General features: G+C 42.5%; 1 protein-coding gene across 1 annotated transcript in view; it reads left to right on the forward strand.

Annotated features, from left to right (window-relative positions):
- The first annotated feature begins 14,296 nt into the window (after positions 1–14,296).
- wscd2 (WSC domain containing 2) overlaps positions 14,297–15,047 on the forward strand; it is a 42,060-nt gene continuing 41,309 nt past the window's right edge. The window contains exon 1 of the mRNA XM_074637992.1: positions 14,297–14,814. The gene's annotated coding sequence lies outside the window, so the exon portion shown is untranslated. The remainder of the gene's footprint in view (positions 14,815–15,047) is intronic.

Consider the following 15,047-nt stretch of genomic DNA (forward strand, 5'->3'; position numbering starts at 1 on the left):
TCCTGAAATGCATCTCGAGGAGCAATGAGGCTTGCTGGAAGAGCTATAAGCGAGGATACATCGGTTTATCCTTTGTGTTTTCAGCACCCACAACGTACAAAAAAGGCGTGACACACAGCTGGAATAATCTCAACCACGGCAGGACTCTACAAATCGAACTGTTCCTTTTGTATTCATAAATAGTTATTTAACATGATCAAACTTTCTGCCCTTCACTGTTTGTGTAGCGCCTTGTAAGGCGCTCTTCTAACCACATTCCTTCATGACATTTCACCTTGATATTACTGATGTTTTTGCCTTGAATGTAGGCTAGACACAATTCAACCATAATCATAACATGATGTTTACAAGTGCAAACAGCTGCTGACAGCAAATTATTATATCAATAAGAACACTCTCTTGCATTCAGCACTAATTTGCTGTGTTTTATGTTGTTGTTGTTGTTGTTGTCATGTTGCCACACGTCATATTTAATTGACTTTGCTTTAAAATGAGGGCTCCGAGGCAAGGATGTCTCATTTTGTTAAATGCCTGTTACCTCGACTCATCTCTCCTCACGGCTCTTCCTCGCCTCCTCCACTTGCATCGGACTAAGACGCGAGGAGAGGAGGTAAGGAAAGGAATCGAGGATGTACAAACTGGGAAACTGAGAAAAGGCCTCTGGATTCACTCCATGTGTTTGTGCAGTACTGTAGGATTTCACTTCTCTGAAGCATGAACACACTCTTATCTATACTGTAGTTTCTTTGTGGGTGCTGACTTGCATGAAGCACATTTTCATTCTGCGTCGCTGCACCTGCAATGCTCATTATAGATTTGCTCTGTTTTGCGGTTTGTTTTATATGCATTTAGCTGCACAGTCTCCAGGCAGAACCAACACATCTGGGCAGTCTGTGGTACAGTAGTTACCCTTTAATGAGGCGATGCAGTCAGCATATAAATACATGCAAAACAAGGGTTCAACTGTTTGTATTTGCATTGAGGACGTAAACTGCTGGTGGCTTGAATCATATGCTCAGCCTGTTTAAAGGTTTAACATTGCAGTCTTTACATTTAATGCATACAGGATTTGTCTGAATAAGCATATTTGTTTATGTATGTTTTCCATTTCAACCCATTAGAATGCTAATCAGTGTATCTCGCCAACTATTCATATGCAGATGAGAGCTTTTGAGGCTCGGATGCTACAGTGTGCCGGCCCCTGCTGCATAGTTGCCTTTGTTTAATGAGGATTTTTTTTACAGGAGCTTTCTTTCAGTCTGTTAGGGATGTGCATACATAACAAGTCTGTCCCTAAATAGAGCTCACCTCCTGCTGGTAATGAGGACACAGCTCACAGCATTAGTTGGCCTTTCTCCTAAAAATGAACTGCTGTTTTACGCTTATTCAGTTTTCTTTTGAAGGAACAGTGTTCATATCACTTTCTGGAAATTTATTTTCATTATCCAACGGTTTCCACTGAGTCTAAACACTCACCAAACTAACTAGATCAGCAAAACTACTGAATTGTGAACATGTATTTTAGATATGGGAATATTCTGAGCCAAGTTCTTCCTTTCATAATGTTTAACTTTTTGCAGATGTTGTTTTGCCATATCCCTTTTGAGTTAATGAAATGGCCTATTCATATACATCTGACATAATAGATGGAGTATGTCGTCAAAAAGTCCCATGATTGAGCTTGAAGCTGAATGTGAATGAGTTTGGAGTCATGTGCAGATCTCACTGAATATGCCTGGACTCCACAGCCCAGAGCTGATAGCTCTCCATATAATAACCTCTGTATAGTGAGGGACTCTTGCTTTGGGCATCCTGCAGGACAGCATAAAAAAAGCAGCTGTGCTGCTACTCATTCAAAGGAACTTCCCATGAATAATTTCATTGGCTTTAGGATGAGGCTGGAATAGATGTTGTATGTGTTGGCGTACGTATAATGAAAGTCTGTCTTTTATCTCCCAACATGTCTGATGTGCTTTCTGTGTATCACCACAATAAAGACCATCTTTTCTTTTTGTCTCTCTGGATGCAGGAATAGACTGCTTTTTCCGTGCTAACCTAATGAGGCTGCACAGAAATTTCAATATGTCTAGTCGGCTTTCATAAAGCTGGCAGGGAATTGAATTTGATTCTGGGGTTGATGGAGCTTCTGTATGCCTTTCCACATTTGCACCCCTTTCGACTTGATGATGTTGTTGTGTGGGGCGGCTGTGGCTCAGAGGTAGAACAGGTCATCCACCAATCGAAAGGTCAGACCCCGGCTCCTCCAGTCCACATGTCGAAGTGTCCTTGGGCAAGATACTTAACCCCAAATTGCTCCCGAAGGCTGAGCCATCGATGTGTGAATGAGTATTTAGATCAGATCCTGATCCTTGCATGGCAGCCTCTGCCATCATAATGACATTACAGTCGTTTTTCGCTGTCAGAGATATGCTTGTATTGGATGACTAATATAAATATAAGTGGATATCAGCATTATACTTGTGACTAAGATTATCTTTTGTTTCATTTAATGGAGATTATCCTCCTAACTCGTGATACACAAGGACAGCTAATCCCACACGGATACCCACACTCAAGTTGCTCCGCCTGCACTCATTGTGAACACGACACGGTCATCTGCTACTGGTAATCTTATCCTCACACACCACAGGGCTTGTTAAAGGCCCCATGCAGATGGCTGGTCTAAATGGGCCTTTATAAATCAAGCCTGCTTTATATTGTTGCAGCATCTCACATAACTCTTAAATCAGGGTAACAGAAAAAGTAAAAGCAGTGAGGGTCCAAACATTGCTCCCTGGGGGACACCTCAAGAAAAGATCCAATTACTGAAGCCTCTAGGATAACTAAACAATGTGCCCAGTTTATTTTGCAGGTACAATTAAATGCCGTTTTAAGTGCTGCGGCTGAGCAGCTAATTAGCTATCTAGCCTTCAAACTGATGTTAGCGGTCTCATTTTATTCAACAGGCTCAGGTGCAGTGCGACCGTCTGCTCAGCCAGCCCGTTCTCATTCCCAGGACATAAAGTACAGACGCTTTGTCACGGCCGTCGTCGTTCAATACCGCTTCACAAAGCACCTGTTTGCGCTGGTATGAGATGCACCAGGCTTTCCATTAACTACAACGTAAACCCATCCGTGGCTGCAGTAATCGCTTAGGGAAAGTGCGCCAAAAGTGAGGTGACGTAGTTTAAAGAGGGAAAAGACAGACACAGGGCTGGCTGCAAAGCGAGGTGGATGGGCCCTTTTATCCAGGAGACTGCTGTTTGTGTTCACGACATTCAGTTTCATTTTCACTTTACAAATGTAGTTGTTTTAAGCCCAGCCATGTGGTTCTTTCCTAAACCTAACTGAGTGGTTTTGTTGCCTAAACCTAAAGTGACGCCAAGGGGTGTGACGCCAAGGCCAAGAGGTGTGACAAAGTGGCGGTATGTGACGAGTTGGGATGGGAATGTTGACGTCACTGCTTTAAGCAAGATTTGATTGGCTATATCAAAATAAGGTCCCAGTATTGAATCAATTTAATGCATCATGAAACCTTAAAATATGAAATATACATTTTGTGGTTTACAGAGCAGACATGTATGCTGTAGCAGACACAAAAAGCATATATAATTTCAGTTGGACTTTAAAATAGACCACCAGCCAGGGTTATGCTATGACCTGTGTCAAACAAACAGCAGTGTGGATTCCCATCGATCCTTATTGATTTTTGACTGTGTTACAGTGTCGACATGGACAGAAAAAACACAGAGGGTAACTTCCCCTTCCCTTTTGAGGTCATCTGAACTCATTTATGGTGACAGTGGCAGGAAAAGACGTGAAGAAGTGAAGGAGGATGTCACGGAGACGAATTGCACCATGAAGTGGGTCAACTCTCGTGGGCATGCTCAGAATGGAAGATGGCGACACAACTGAGCTGCCGTTTGACAGCTGCTTCGAAATCTATATATTTTTTTCATTTAGTCTTAGTAAACAACAGACCTCCGTACAAACTGTGAGTGCTCAAAACAAAACCACTGACTTTTACTATGACTGCCATGCGGTTGAGCCTGTCTGTATGTGGGTGTGTGAACGACTCTTGGTGATGTATAATTATCAGTAAAGGGCTGGCGTTCAGAGCCTGACTACACAATTTGACACCCTGCAATTTCCTGAAGAGACACAAACCCCAATTACCAGAATGAGTTTTTGTTACACAGCATCCATAAACAAACAAACGCCTCAATGAACCCAGAGAGAAAATCCTTCTCTGTAAAGTAGATTAATGCACCGAGGTCAGGGATTGGCAAATGTGTTAAAGTCAATAAATTGGTTTTGGATCGGGAAGCAACATCGCAATTAGTTTTCACAACACATGGAGTCATTAAAATGTTCCAGCCTCATTTTTGTTGTCACGCAGGGGATAATGTTGCAGCAGTGTGTTTACTTAAGTGGCTTTGACACTATTGCTCAATTTAGGAAGATATTTTGAATTATCAGGAAGTTGCAAAGTATTTTCACAGAAGGTCAGAAAGCAACATATTTGAATTGGTATTTGAGGCAGTTTATTTTTAGTTGCTATCCCCAGAGGCAAATAGGAAAATAATTTAACACTGGATTTTATCCAGTGATATCAAACGGTGTCAGATATATTCCTAAAATACAAAGATGACCTAAAGGTTAAAGAAGCTAGCTTATTACCATCACTGATTAATTAATCCCAACTGCTACAGTGGAGCTGCTCAGTGGCCAGCAATCTCTGAACCCATCCGCTATCGGTCTGATGACAGGTAAGCGTCTGGGGGAAAGGGGCTATATTTCTGGGGTTCCGGTGTAGCCAGCGGATATCCGGGCCAAGACTTCCTTTTCTGTGCGCTCCTCATTGTTTACAGTCCGATTAGCAACTTGCGATGCGAGACTGGAGTTGGAGTTGAGAGACAACGTGTACGACCGGAATGTTTCACAAGTAGCCGAGTTAGAAGCAAATTTTTAACCGACAAAAAGCTAAAACATCATCAGATGATAGCCGCCGGTTTCTGAGATTGCATTTCGGCGAATGTGTTCTGCCTATTTTGCTCTCCACACAAACTGTTTACCTGCATTCAACCAAAGCCTGCTCGAACGTGATTAGTCAATAGTCGGACTGCAAACAGAAACCAGAACGAAATCAAAATCTTGTTGCCTACAGATTCTACATGTGAATGCACAATCTGTTTATAGAGATTAGTGAATGTGAAACTGTGTGAATGTGATAAGGGCGTTCCATTTCTCTCTGTGAAATCCCCCCCTTAATAAATAATTAAAGCATGGGAATCCAAACATATTCTTAGTTTTAGCCACATCTGCCACAGTCTGTTTTAAGCAGCGCCTCCCTCATTACCACCACTGAGGTGCCCTTGAGCGAGGCTCTTAACCCCAACTGCTCCAGTGGAGCTGCTCCGTGGCCAGCAGATCAGACTGTGGTTGTACTGGACAGCTTCCAGGTGTATATGTGTAACTGTGTGAATGTGATCAGGGCATTCCTGAAAAAGAGAGCAAGCATGGTTCTCAGTGAAACTCCCTCTGAATAAATAAAGGTGGAAAGAAGCATGGGAATCCAAACATATCGTAGTTCAGTCAGGACCACTTTAGTCAAAGAACTTTATTTACATGCAGTAATATATACATTTATATTTGGCGGTATGGCTCTGCTCTGGGATCTCCCTGCCCATCCACGCGCATACGTGGATCCACGAGCCTATGTGGTAGCATGAGACAAGGAGAGCACTCCTCCTTGCCCTTCCATGTGCACACATGGAAAGCCAAAGGCAGGGAGAGCAGCAGCAAAGACCCCCCCGGGTGCAGAACAGAGCCAGCATCAATAACACAGAATGATATTGGTTTAGTCACACACATTATTAAAGGAGGTGGTGGGGTGGAGGTGGGTTGCGAGCGGCTTTGTAGAAGAAGCAGCACAGGTGGCCAGGTTGAAGGAGCTTAAATAAGGCGCCCTGTATGAAATTTGCCAATGAATGCCTAGAAGGGAATCAGCTGATCTGTCAGATGATGCGTCAGCTGATTGGCCGGCCTAAGATCGGCCGCCATCAGCCGACAGCTGTCACATGAGCAGCGCTTGACTTCATGGCCTGCCTGAACTAACGCTACGCTCGATTTGTAGTAACATTTGCTACTTGAAACTTTCGATAATTCTCCAGTTTTATAGCTGTAATATTTCTAAAAGAGATACACTGAATATAATATCCCCTGCTATCAGTCACACACACACACACACACACACACACACACACACACACACACACACATACACACACACACACACACACTCTACAACTTTTCTTTGTGTTGTCACCTATCATGCAGACTGCAGTCATTAATAATACAAGGCAGGAGTCGGTGCAGACAAAAGAGAGGAGGTGGAGCTTTCAGACAGTTTGGCAGATATGAGGGACTGCAACAGAGCCACTTGAAAGCATGTGTCACATCTTAATCATTCATCAATGTCTGCAGTTCTTCCACAATGTTGCTTTTGGTCTTTGAACAGAAGGAAGTATCTTATTATACTAGCTGGTGAAAGTAGCTCGGATAATATTAACATCTGCATACCCTGAGTACAGAGAATGTGAAATTAGAGCCTTTAATAAAACAAGCACATCTGTACCAATAGCGGGATTGCGTTGAAGCTGAAGCAGTGTGTGTGTCACACCGATAGCACAGGAAGCGAGACGACTGACCAAAACATCCCAGACTGTGTCAGATGTGTCCAATGAGATACGACAGGCAACAGAGTCAAAGGGATCAAATGAAACTCAGCGAAAGAATCATTATTTTTTTATGGTGACTGAAGGATGTAGGTCTCCGGTAAAACTACCCCGGGCTGCAGCGACGACATTGAGACGCTCCCTGAATAGCAATTACAGCGCTTGGCTGATTTCACAGCCTCGGTCTTCCGAGCAGAACATTTTTATTTTTTTTGGTGTGTAAGATCTACAGTGAAAAAGTGATTCGTCCTTGATTGCTGGAGTGCCACTGCCAGGGATTTAAGTTGAATGCTAAGGATAATCTCATCATTAATTCATATTTCTAATTAATTCAGTGTGCCCTTTAAATAATGCAAGATCTATTTTTTTGTAGTAGTTTCAGAGAGATTTCTGAATTATTAATGCCAGCAGCCTTCACCACTGGTCTAATGGAGGACTACCACCTCAGTAAATCCTGCTACACCTGCTCCTTCCCCTCGACCTTTACGAGACACCAACCAGTGAGAACCTGCCTTCTTTTTCACGTCTACTATGTTATCCGTGTCTGAGGGCATTTCATCACCATTTGTTATAATATGCCATGCTGCTGCTGTCTCAGAGAGCCCTAATCACTTTCTTTCAGTGCTGCATATGTTATATGAAGTGTTGAAAACAAACATCTTTCAACAGAAAGGACGGTTCACATCCACCTACACAGAACATACTCACATTCAGACCGCCATGACTTAGCTTGATAAAATCTTAATGCAACAAACACAAGGACTTTTGTGTGTGTTAATGGAGCCAAGGGAAGCTTATCAGTCCAGCCCCGGCCCACACAGCTTCTCTGAAGGGCACACTTTGAGCGAATCTGTCATCGGTACTTGATGTACGACTTCCAGTCAGTCACATCATTACAGTTTACCCAGACTGTCACCATCTACACACAGAATATGGAATGACAGTGATGTATAGTGCAGATAGATAAAATCGCACTTCACTATGTGACAAATATTTGCTGACTTAAACCGTTTCTGGGTCTTTGTAGGTGCAGGCCGACCACAGTAATGACATACAGGAAGCTAGAGGATGTGTATGTGTATGTGAAAGCCATCTCTTCAGATGACAATGAGGCTGTCACTGTTAACAGGCGACAGTCATAAGAGAACAGACATAAAGCAGCAGCAGTAATGTCGCTCACTCATCATGAGGTTGATGAGTAGAATTGCTTTGCAGTGATAATGTCACTTTATGGTCGTCATGGAAAACATTCAGCGTTTTATGGTTCTATGCTCTCAACACCAAGGTATGAACAATGAAGAACTGCAGACATACAGCTTCCTTGTTGTCAGGAGGAAGTTTTTTTTAGTTTCACAATGCAAGATTTCACATTGTTTGGGCTACTTGAATGAGCTGTGTGTGTGTGTGTGTGTGTGTGTGTGTGCGCGCGCGTGCGTGCGTGCGTGCATGTGCATGTGTGTGTGTGTGTGTGGAAATTGTTAAAGAGGAATTCAGCATTTCAGGTGTTTTCTGAGTAGTAAGAGCTTGAGTGTAAGAGTGTGTGTTTACGTGGGAAGTGAGTGATGAAGCAAGAGAGAGAGAGGGCGGCGACGGCGGGAGGGAGTAACGTTATCGACTTCGGCCCGAGCAGGAAAAGTTAACAGCGTTTGGTTTTTAATGTTCAGGGCTACTGTAGAAACATGGTGGATTCCGTGAAGAGGACCCGCTCCCTATGTAGATATAAACAGCTCATTCTAAGTTAACGAAAACACAGCGATTCATATTTTTAGGTGATTATACATTAAAGAAAACATACTTATTAATATCATATTCCATTTCTACCAATCGATCCCCCTAATTGTTACACACTGGTCCTTTAAAGTTCTTCCAGTGCTATACAAGACCAATGTCCTTGAATGTCCTTGAATTTATGCACCATGTTGACAACACTCAAACAAAAGTATTACTCACAACACAAAGCTGTAAAACTCGCTTATGTAATTTGCAACTGTTGCCAAAAAGCTTCCTGCGGAGTGGGAAGCAAGCGTTTATCGGTTTAAAGGTCAAACAGAGTGCACAGCAACTACATTTATCGATCGTGTTATTCCTGTGTCAAATCGATGAGAACTATTCCAGGAAGGAACTGTAAGGTTTCTCCTCAGTGAGAAATGATTATCACAGAGTAGAAAAAAACAAAACTCAGAGTGGAGAGATGTGTTTGTTTTTTTTTTATTTAAAAAGTGTCAGACTCGGCAGGTTTCACTGTTGATCCCATCGAGAATCACTGATCGGTCCCATGGGTGTACGGCCACCAGGTAGATAATAAATCACTACGCAGATCGATAAACATGACACGTGATTATCAGCTGATTGACATGAGCTGTAATATCCCAATGGAAAATGAGAAAAGGAAAACTAAATCAATTGTGTGGGTTGTTTGTGGCAACAGTTAGCTCTGACTGTGTTGATACAGGCCTACAAAGTGTGCACAAAGTGATGGTTATTTTGGTTGGCTACATTACACTGAACGAGAAACATTAGTTACTTTAGAATGTATAATTTAACTATACTGAACATACTGAACATACTGTACCTACACATTACACACATACAATCTTAAATCATAAAGCTATAAACTGAACTATGGACTAAAAATCTAATTCAGCCAGATAATAAAAAGACTGCACACACACACACATTGGAAAATGATTTTTAGATACACCCGAAAATAAAAAATAAAAAACAGAGATGTGTTTACAAATGGAGGTCTCGATGTGCTAAAGGCGACACAATGACCATTCTCTAGTGCATTTTCACCTGATCCTGATCTCCTGTGACAAATAATATGAGTCTTAGCACCTCAAAACAGGAGCAAAAATCGAAACAATTGTGTTTTACGTTGTGTGTTGTTATGAAATAGCATCACGTAAGAGTTTGAAGGTCTTGTCTCGTCCCTGTCACATTACAAAAACGTGATGAATAAGTAGCGACCCTATTTCTCTTATAAAACTTGTTGTTCCCATAGATTTCTCATGAGGCTCTGTTTACAGCACAAAAGCTTGATTGGTCTCTCGGGTGAAACCTCCCTTTGAAGGCAAACATGTGTGATGTGTGGGATTATGCATAAAATTATGTCTGATAGACTTTGGTCTCATGCTTTGTGCTTGAAAAATGTGCAAATCTGAAAGAGAGAGAAACCCAACAGCATGATTTCAAATGGGTTATTTTTTGGGTTGTGTGCACAACACCCATTAGTCAGATGATGACATGAAACAGGAACGCCAGAAGAACCATTTAATCGGTCACAATCTGAAAATGAAAGAACATTTTGTCCCTCTTTCATACCGCCGCCTACGTATACCCCATGAGAGAGCAGAGATTTTACACAATGAGCCCCATTATCGTCTATTTACTTCTGTCTTCTGCATCTGACAGAGATAAACCAGTGGTGGTCACACACAGGCCAACGCACAATGCAAACAGTGGTGCGGCTGTTGGCTTGTGGTGCAGATGGATGAGGGTTGACTGGCCTGGAGTTTTACCTCTTGCACCACATGATTTACCCCCCACTCCTGACCTCTAACAATGCAAGCATGTGAGTGTACATCCTTGAAAAAGACATAAAAAAACAGGAGAGATGTTATCTGCAACACTCTGCAGTGTAGTTTGACTAGTTTGACATCATCCTGAGAGTTTTAGGATTGTTTGGCCGCTGTCCCGTCCTGTCCGCCTGATTCAGCGTAAGTAATATCACCGCTGCTGCACACTGGTGATTTCAAGAGTGTTCCTCTAAGTTGGAGTCCGTTGCTGAGTCACCATGTAGAGGAGAGTAATTGTAGATGACAGCGCTACTGGCGACAGACAGCAACCAACCCATGAATTGATGCTGCTGAAATATGCAGAGTCATCCTCCTCTGTTGTGTCAGCACACCATCCCTTAAGGACAGACCAGAGCTAAGCTTGTAATCACTGAGTGGCTTATTCAAACTGCAGGTGTTGGAGCTAGAAGGGACTAAGAAGTAGGCTACCTCACAGGTGAGACAAGCCCATAATACTCTTTCATTAAAACTTAATCTCTTTGTTAGACCCATTTTCCAAAAAAACTCCACACCAGCCAGGTGCACTGGAGGCTCTAAACTCCCTGTATGCTCTCTAACTGCGTTCTGATGTGCATCCTGCTTGCATGTGAATGACTATTTGTGTACATGCCCTTTAAAGATCTGTGTAATGCAGCTGCTCTAAGCCATTGATTTAACAGCCGTGACTGTCAGGGACAGAACGCTAAAACTGATTGAAGCACCCAGTTTACACACAAGGAGATTTGCAGTTAAACAGAATGGATGATCGCCCCGATCTGACGCTAGAAATCCTGCGTGCAGCAGGGAAACACACAGCGGTTGAACATCTGGAGGTGGGTTTGAGAGCAGATATCAGGATTAAAATCAGAACGCAGAGCAAGCAACAAAATAAACCTCTCAGTGTTAATCAAAACGTGACAGTGGTGTGTGGTACACCAATGTTTGGCTGAAATTTATAGATACTATTTACACACATATCTCACGCACATAATAGACAGATAGATCAAATTCACTGTCATAAATGTACCTGATTTGGGTCAAAACAATCCATTTTCTCTTAAATGGTTTTCTACGTGCTGGGAAAAGTTAACCCAGTGTTGTATTATCAATGTAATGATTTTTAGCAGTGGTGCAACTACATTTCTCCAAGGGCCAGAATCTTTCTAACAGTGTGGGGGCCGGACAATCAAATAATAAAAAAGAACATGTATTTAGGGATAATCCTTGTTTAATATTTTCACTTTCTTACAAAATTAATGTTGTTTTTATTGGCCTGTATCCGTGTGAACAGACGCCTAAGAGCATGGGAAATCCATAATGATAGATGCTCTCAGACCTCCACCAAGGAGCTAGTACCCTGAGGAGTGATGGTTAAAATCTGTAATTACGGAAACGTAATTGCAGAATGCAATCCTATAATTCCTGAAATGCAGCTTGCGCTCCTACAGGGCACGCACACCAGACTGACTAAAATGCCCATGTGAAGGCACATTGTTGTGGTTACCATAAGTTTAAATTTAGTATTGTCTAATTGAGTGTGGTTGCATGTACGCAGCGATAAACACTCTTATAGCAGTAGTTATGACTTTGGCATGTTGTGAATCTGCAGTGGGAGGCTGCCTGAACGATGTGGAGAGACGTACTCTCCGTCCAGTCTGGTTTTTGTTTTGTTCCGCTAATCGAAACATTCGTTTGACGCCGTCATAAATTAAATGTTTGAAGTGTATCCACAGATATACCCGACTTCAGTTGAAGAACTTTGACACCAATTGTTCTAAGTTGAGCTTGACAAACCTGGCTCACCAGGCTAAGACGACTTGCAGCTGATAGACAATAACTGGTGCGCTGCCAAAATGGGTAAAACTTACATTCCAGAATTTTTGTTTGTTACGCAGGTGCGAGTAGCAGACATAAATAGACTATCCTGAGAGCTCAACAGGCTGCACCTGCTGTACCGGTTGCGGTGAATTCATTAATATTCTGCAGGCCGGATGGGAAGCTTTGGCGGGCCAGATGGGCCCGCGGGCTTCCAATTGCAGATCACTGCTATATTGCATCATGTTGTTTTCTCTATTAGTATGTAAAGACCCTCAAAAGAGATATATGAAACTATAAAGACATCAATAAATAAGATATTAGAAATTTAACTAAAATTAAAAACTAAGACCATACTAATATGGTTACTGCAAGTCTACTGTATATTGTCCTGTATTGGTATGACAAGGTGCTGCTGCACTGACAGCATGTCTTTTCTTCATACAAACAAAACAAAACATTTTCCACATATCCTAGTGAAGTTAACCAGAGTCCATCTGCACCCTAAACTGACCCTGAGCCTACTGCTATTAATATCACTATTATGGCTGCAGTATACTTGTTTTTATTATCACTTTCCATTGCTGTCACTGCAATCAGCAGCTTCCAACAGAGAGATAAGACTTCATATTGGTTCAACTTTCCTTTTCAAATCAACAGTATGTGAGTGCTTTAAAAACATTTGTGCTGATTAGTAGTATATATAGAGAGCTATATGGAAGCTGCCCAGCATCTGGATCAGGTCTGCTTAGTGTCCGGCAGAGTCACAACTAAACATTCAGAAGCAGCGTTCAGTTTTTATGCACCAAATATTTGGAACAAGCTCCTAGAAACCTGCAGGACCAACTCCAACTCTGAGTTCTTTTAAATCAAAGCTTCAAACTTTCCTGTTTGCTGCTGCTGCCTTTTATTAAACCAGATAATGATCTTATACTGCACTATAGCTTTTACTCTTGTGTGTTATATTCTATTTTAGCTTCTATCCTAGCTTTTATTTTTCGCTTGTTTTTATTTTCTAATTTTTAATGTTTTTGTAGCTGTTTTAATTATGTCTTAATGTTCTTTTGCACTTTGTCGCAATGTTCTTGAATGTTTATGTAAAACACTTTGAATTGCCCTGTTGCTGAAATGTGCTCTACAAATAAAGCTGCCTTGCCTTGCATGGTGGCAATCAACCAAGGCAAAATGTTAGCATGCGCAAAACTGACCTGGACCACTATACATCTGATCTGGATTTCTGACTGAAATCCTCAAATCAAACTCAAATCTATAATCTATTTATGTCCACTAGTTGGCCATTTTCTCTCACTAGTTGAACAAAAACTCTTACTAGTCACTGTTTTTCAGCAACTAGTGGCACTTTGATCCAACTAGTTCCAACAGAAGCCTTACTAGTGAGACTGTGCACCACACTAGTAGGACCAAAGTCCAACTAGTCAGCTTTTTGACGCACTAATGGACCTCTGGACCCAACTAGTAACGCTGACAGTCTCACTAGTTAACTAGTAAGCTGCAAAAGCTTTGACATGTTAACTAGTAAAGGACATATTCACCTCACTGGTTAACAAGTGACCTACAATTTCTTGAACTAGTTAACTGGTGAAGGCCAAAATGTCCACTAGTTAACTACTGAAAGCCTTTTTAACCTTACTAGTTAACTACTGTGGGCCAAAAAGAGCCACTAGTAACACTAGACGTGGTGTTTTTGACCTTACTAGTTAACTAGTGAGACTGTCAGCGTTTCTAGTTGGGTCCAGAGGTCCACTAGTGCGTCAAAAAGCTGACTAGTTGGACTTTGGTCCTACTAGTGTGGTGCACAGTCTCACTAGTAAGGCTTCTGTTGGAACTAGTTGGATAAAAGTGCCACTAGTTGCTGAAAAACAGTGACTAGTAAGAGTTTTTGTTCAACTAGTGAGACAAAATGGCCAACTAGTGCGATCAAATGTCCAACTAGTGCTGACAAAGACCAAACTAGTGGAGGACACTGACGTCTGATATCAAGGATATGGAATAAATGCTCAAACGGCTTTCCATACCTTTCTATCAGAGAGGGTCACCGCGCCAAACCTGACGCGTGTCGCGCTGAAGCCGAGCGGCAGAGCGGCAGAGCGCGTCGCGGCACAGCGGCAGAGAGCGGCAGAGAGCGTCGCGGCGGCCTCACTGCGCCTCTCGGCTTGTCCTCCTTCCTGCTGTGTCTCTCTCAATACAGCAGGCAGTGCTGTTGGTCCGTGTTGGGAGCGCATGCAGAGCGCACGGTGCGGCGCTGCCTCTCCGCAGCGACAAAACAAGCCTCCCTTCTTCACATCGGACAGGCGACAGAAAAGACAGGTCGGCCCACCGCCCGCATCACATCCACATCCACATCCACGCTTTGACCAGCTGACTGGAGCGAAGAGTGGACCTTCTGATGCGCACTGCTGAGCCTGCAGGGCCATTTACATCAACTATACTCCCTCTCTCTCCTCTCCGACTGGAGGCTGGAAGTAGAGCGGTTTATCTGCGGTACCTACAGTAGGTTATTGAACGTATGAGATTGACAAACTAACGGTAGTTATCTGCGGATGAAATCTGCTGATCAGAGCGCATTATTTGGCAGAGCGATGGTGGAGATGAAACATGTCAGAGCCGGAGAGATCCTCATCTGAGTTGCGTCCTGTGTGAACTGCATCAAAGCATCTGCTGAAGCCTGCTCCTCTTGACTCGAGGTAAGAGGAAGTCATATTGAATTTGATTTGATAAGAAGGTGAAGCTTTAATGTAGCAGCTCACAATGAGTCCTGTAAAATGTGTGTGCCTGCATCGGTTGGTTTCATTTGTGGTGTTAGTGAGAAGTCTGTATGGACTCTCTGGTATATGAATAAAGAACCCACAAAACCCAGAAATCAGCTTTCCAGGATGTGTTTTAGTATTGTTTTAAATGATCACTGGCATTTGCATTT

This window comes from Sebastes fasciatus, chromosome 6 (genome assembly GCF_043250625.1).
Source record: "Sebastes fasciatus isolate fSebFas1 chromosome 6, fSebFas1.pri, whole genome shotgun sequence".
Lineage (NCBI taxonomy): Eukaryota > Metazoa > Chordata > Actinopteri > Perciformes > Sebastidae > Sebastes > Sebastes fasciatus.